The sequence below is a fragment of the Schistocerca piceifrons genome, chromosome 3 (genome assembly GCF_021461385.2).
Source record: "Schistocerca piceifrons isolate TAMUIC-IGC-003096 chromosome 3, iqSchPice1.1, whole genome shotgun sequence".
Classification (NCBI taxonomy): domain Eukaryota; kingdom Metazoa; phylum Arthropoda; class Insecta; order Orthoptera; family Acrididae; genus Schistocerca; species Schistocerca piceifrons.
In genome coordinates, this window is record NC_060140.1 from 657,090,817 (window position 1) to 657,096,941 (window position 6,125).

Below are 6,125 nucleotides of genomic sequence, written 5' to 3' on the forward strand. Positions count from 1 at the left end.
TCCAGTAGTAAATTGGTGATCCCTTAATGCCTCAGAATACGCCCCACCAACCGATCCCTTCTTCTAGTCAAGTTTGTGCCACAAATTTGTCTTCTCTCCAATTCTGTTCAATACCTCCTCATTAATTATGTGATCTACCCATTTAATCTTAAGCATTCTTCTGTAGCACCACATTTCGAAAGCTTCTATTCTCTTCTTGTCCAAACTATTTATTGTCCATGTTGCACTTCCATACATGGCTACACTCCATACAAATACTTTCAGAAACGACTTCCTGACACTTAAATCTATACTCGATGTTAACAAACTTTTCTTCAGAAACGCTTTCCTTGCCATCGCCAGTCTACATTTTATATCCTCTCTACTTCGACCATCATCAGTTATTTTGCTCCCCAAATAGCAAAACTCCTTTACTAGTTTGTGTGTCTCATCTTCTAATCTAATTCCCACAGCATCACCCGATTTAATTCGACTACATTCCATTACCCTCGTTTTGCTTTTGTTGATGTTCAAATACTTCTAGGGGATCCAAACTGATCTTCCCCGAGGTCATCTTCTACCAGTTTTTCCATTTGTCTGTAAAGAATTCGTATTAGGAATTTGCAGCCGTGTCTTATTAAACTGATAATTCGGTAATTTTCACATCTGTCAACACCTGATTTCTTTGGGATTCTTCTCAAGTCTGAGGGTATTTCGCCTATGTCATACATTGTGCTCGCTAGATGGTAGAGTTTTGTTAGGCCTAGCTCTCCTAAAGCTGTCAGTAGTTCTAATGGAATGTTGTCTACTCTCGGGGCCTTGTTTCGACTTAGGTCTTTCAGTGCTCTGTCATACTCTTCACGCAGTGTCATATCTCCTATTTCATCTTCATCCTCTTCCATTTCTATAATACTGTCCTCAAGAACTTCGCCCTTGTATAGACCCTCTATATACTCCTTCCACCTTTCTGCTTTCCCTTCTTTGCTTAGAACTGGATTTCCATCTGAGCTCTTGATATTCATACAAGTGGTTCTCTTTTCGCCAAAGGTCTCTTTAATTTTCCAGTAGGTAGTATGTATCTTACCCCTAGTGAGATAAGCCTCCACATCCTTACATTTGTCCTCTAGCCATCCCTGCTTAGCCATTTTGCACTTCCTGTCGATCTCATTTTTGAGACGTTTGTATTCCTTTTTGCCTGCTTCATTTACTGCATTTTTATATTTTCTCCTTTCATCAATTAAATTCAATATTTCTTCTGTTACCCAAGGATTCCTACTAGCCCTCGTCATTTTACTTACTTGATCCTCTGCTGCCTTCACTACTTCATCCCTCAGAACTACCCATTCCTCTTCCACTGTATTTCTTTCCCCCATTTGTGACAATTGTTCCCTTATGCTCTCCCTGAAACTCTGTATGACCTCTGGTTTAGTCAGTTTATCCAGGTCCCATGTCCTTAAATTCCCACATTTTTGCAGTTTCTTCAGTTTTAATCTACAGTTCATAACCAATAGATTGTGATCAGAGTCCACATCTGCCTTGGAAATGTCTTACAATTTAAAACCTGGTTCCTAAATCTCTGTCTTACCATTATATAATCTGTCTGAGACCTTCTAGTATCTCGAGGCTTCTTCCATGTATACAGCCTTCTTTTATGATTCTTGAACCAATTGTTAGCTATGATTAAGTTATGCTCTGTGCAGAATTCTGCCAGGCAGCTTCGTCTTTCATTCCTTACCCCCATTCCATATTCATCTACTACGTTTCCTTCTCTTCGTTTTCCTACTGTCGAGTTCCAGTCACCTATGACTATTAAATTTTCATCTCCCTTCACTCTCTGAATAATCTCATCATACATTTCATCAACCTCTTCGTCATCTGCGGAGTTAGTTGACATATAAACTTGTACTACTGTGGTAAGCATGGGCTTCGTATCTATCTTGGCCACAGTAATGCGTTCACTATGCTGTTTGTAGTAGCTTACCCGCATTCCTATTTTCCTATTCATTATTAAACCTACTCCTGCATTACCCCTATTTAAGTTTGTATTTATAACCCTGTATTCACCTGACCAGAAGTATTGTTCCTCCTGCCACTGAACTTCACTAATTCACACTATATCTAACTTTAACCTATCCATTTCCCTTCTTAAATTTTCTGACCTAACTGCATGATTAAAGGAACTGACATTCCACGCTCCGATCTGTAGAATGCCAGTTTTCTTCCTCCTGATAACAACGCCCTGAGTAGTCCCTGTGCAGAGATCCGAATGGGGGACTATTTTACCCAAGAGGATGCCATCATCATTTAACCATACAGGAAAACTGCATGCCCTCAGGAAAAATTACGGCCGTAGTTTCCCTTTGTTTTCAGCCGTTCGCAGTACCAGCACACCAAGGCCGTTTCGGTTAGTGTTACAAGGCCAGATCAGTCAATCATCCAGACTGTTGCCCTGCAATTACTGAAAAGGCTGCTGCCCCCTGTTCAGGAACCACACGTTTGTCTGGCCTCTCAACAGATACCCCTCCATTGTGGTTGCACCTACGGTACTGCTATCTGTATCGCTGAGGCACGCAAGCCTCTCCACCAATGGCAAGGTCCATGGTTCGTGTGTGTGTGTGTGTGTGTCTAGCCATTAATATACATAGACAAATGTCCTTGTTGGGGCTTTACATGTGATGTTTGTTCTGTGCGCTGGTGAAGTTTTGAGCCATTCTGGCTGATGGCAGAGCCGTAGTACAGTGTCAAAATGGCGTCTACTTACAACTCGTGTTACAAGCAGTGTGCCGTTATTGAATTCTTGTGTGCAGAAAAAGAAACCATGCTGAACATCCATAAATGTTTGTGTTCAGTGTACAGCGATGCTGCTGTTGATAACAGTACAGTTGGGAAACAGGCAAAGAAATTTACATCCTCAGGAGATGCAGAAACAGAACTCCACGATCAGTCATGCTCGAGATGTACCTCAGGAAATGCAGAAACAGAGCTCCATGATCAGTCATGCTCGGTATGTCCTGTCTCAGCCACTGCTCCAGACATGCTGAATCGTGTGGATGCCATTATTCGTGCCTACCGGCGCATCACAACTCGACAATTAGCTGTACAGTTGTCGGTCAGCATTGGAACTGCATCTGCAGTGATAGAGACTCTCGGATATTCAAAGAGGTACTCACGATAGGTTCCACGAATGCTCGCAGTGGACCAGAAGATTCAAGGAAAGGCCATTTCATCTGAATTGTTGGAGCTTAAGGATTGTCTACGGGGAACAGACTGTGAAGATGATGAGAGTCAGTCGTGCAGTGAAAACATGGCTACACCTACAGGACAAGAGCTTTTACCAGCAGGGAATACATACTCTTCCACAATGTTAACATACAGCCATAGAATGTGTTGGAGACTACATAGAAAAATAGGATATGGACAAGACATGTTGATGTGTATTGTCACCAAATTCTGACTCTTTAACAGTAAATATGTTCTGAGGAAAAAAGATGTGGCACATTACTTATTGAACGGCCCTCTTAATTCTGGTTTAACTAAGTAGTAATACATCAGTATGCATATACATTGTATCATGTTAGTGATGAACATAAAAGCATTAAACATTGTAGATGTTATGTGACTTAAAGATGATTTAATGTTCATGTTGCTGTTCTTAATACTTTCGTCACACCTACCAATTTGGGGAAACTATGGGCAACATAGGATTAAAATGCCTCATACTGTTTCTTATTGTAACAAATAGCATAACAGTTAAATATTATGGGTATGGTGCAAGTCAACAGGCACAGTATATTAGAAACATATTACACTCCAACATTTGCTGAGAGTGAAAGAATTATTTGTATTTGGGATTTTGAGATGAAGAATTTTAGTAGAACATTTCTTTCTTTTTTATACCGTATGCATTCACATGTATGTTACAATGTAGTCACCATGTGAGCACCTGAGATATATTTCAAAATGGGTATGTATGGTAACTGTTATATTCATGCTGAAACATATATATGCATTGTAACTATATGACATGGGCTAAAAGAGCCTTAATGGCAAACCCCTATGAAAGTACTGTACTTTAATACAACAGTATATACCAGTAAATAATGTTCATCATAGCTTATTAACAATAGACGTGCACAGGAGTAACACAAAGAAGTTTGCTAGATGATGAAAAATGCCAGAACCTCTACTGGATACAATCAACATTAACAGCCATTATATAATTAAATTGTGTACAGCAGTTCCAGTATCTCCCCCCCCCCCCCCCCTCCTCCTCCTCCTCCTCCTCCTCCTCCTCAATGTACTGTACATAGAATATTCATTTGAAGGCATTGCCAAAAAGGTGGGGAAAAAAGGAAAGCCAGCAGTAATTTAATTACTAGCAGTAAGAGTCAAACTTACATTAACAACTAAAATACATAGTACAGAGAATATTTTATTTTATAGAAGCATTCACCAAATACATTAGGGTAAAAAGCCTTACCTACACATACTTGTGCTAAGAATGCACAATATGAAGTATTAGTAACATCAGGATTTTATATATAACACACACAGGGTGGTCGGAAATTCCCATTACAAACTTCTAGGACATGTAGAGGGTAGTGAGTAGAAAACATTTTGAATAGGGACCCATGTCCGGCATCGTATCGTTTCCGTTCTACAACAGTTTCCATTCAGATGTGTACTTCGTCAACGTCTGCTTAGGGCAAGAGAAACGTATCAGAGCTCCCTCTCCTGGTATGCAACAGGGTAGACACAATGACCTGTACTACGCCAAACAAACCCCAGATGTGACTTATTGTCCGCTTTGCTGTGTGACCAAGTCAATACCTGTGCATCACCAATAGAGGAAACATGGTGCAGTACACGTTTGCGGAATACACAGACATGCTCGTTGTGTATGGCGAAGATGGAGGTAATGGAAGAGCTGCTAGTCAGCTGTATCTCTCAAGTTTTTCACACCGTCACACTCCATCGCAGAAACTGTTTGCCCAAGTTACACAACGCCTATGAGAAACGGGTACCTTCAGCATGAGGAGGCAGCACTGTGGTGCTCCACAGCGACGCCGCAGTCCTGAATTTGAAGAAGGTGTACTGTGTCACATTGAAGATAGCCCGTCAACGAGTTCGTGAACAATTGCACCTGCAATGGCTGTTAGTCACAGTACCATCTCGGACATCCTGCATGAGCAACAATTACATCCGTACCACTTACAAAGGGTACATGCTATGGGTCCAGCAGACTTTCCACAATGCATTGCCTTCTGCACATGGTTCCTTCACTGTTGTATCGATGCGCCCGTTTCCACGTCGAGTTCTCTTCACAGATGAACGTAGGTTCACAAGGGATTGTGTTCTGAATGCTCAAAATAGCCATGTCTGGGTGGACGAAAACCTTCATGCCATGCATGTTCAGGGATTTCAAGACAGGTTTGGAATTAATGTGTGGGCAGGTATTCTGGACGGTCATGTGATTGGACCATACCTCCTTCCATCCAAGCTAACGGGTTCCGCAATCTTAGTCTTCCTACGACATGTAATGGACCTGTTCTTGGAAGCTGTGCCATTGAATGTCCATCAGGAAATGTAGTTTCAGCATGATGGAGCACCACCTCACTTTTCCCTGGCTATCCGGAGACATCTCAACAGACAGTATGGTGAAAGATGGATAGGCCGTGGTGGTCCAACCGCGTGGTCGCCACGATCACCAGATTTAACCCCTATGGACTACTACTTGTTGGGTTGTACGAAGAGCCTAATTTATGAGACACCTGTAGAGACAGAGGAAGATCTGCTGGCACGAGTTCTGACCACTGTACAAGACATTGAAGAGACACCAGGTGGGATGGAGAGAGTGTACCAGAACATGCTTTAGAGGTACAATGTGTGTAACAACGTTGCTGGTCGCCACATCGAGCCACTGTTGTAATGCACTGGTATGGAAATGGTAAAGTGCGGTGGCAGAAAAAACAAGACTTTGGTCAGGTCTGTACAGGGTTATTGGCAAAGAACTGGAGAAATGCAGGGGTTGAATAAAAAAAACATAAATGCAAATAAACTACTATGAACAGCATAGTGAATGTATTATTATAGCCAAAAATAGAAACAAAGCCAACACCCAAGACAGTAATACATCTTTACATGCC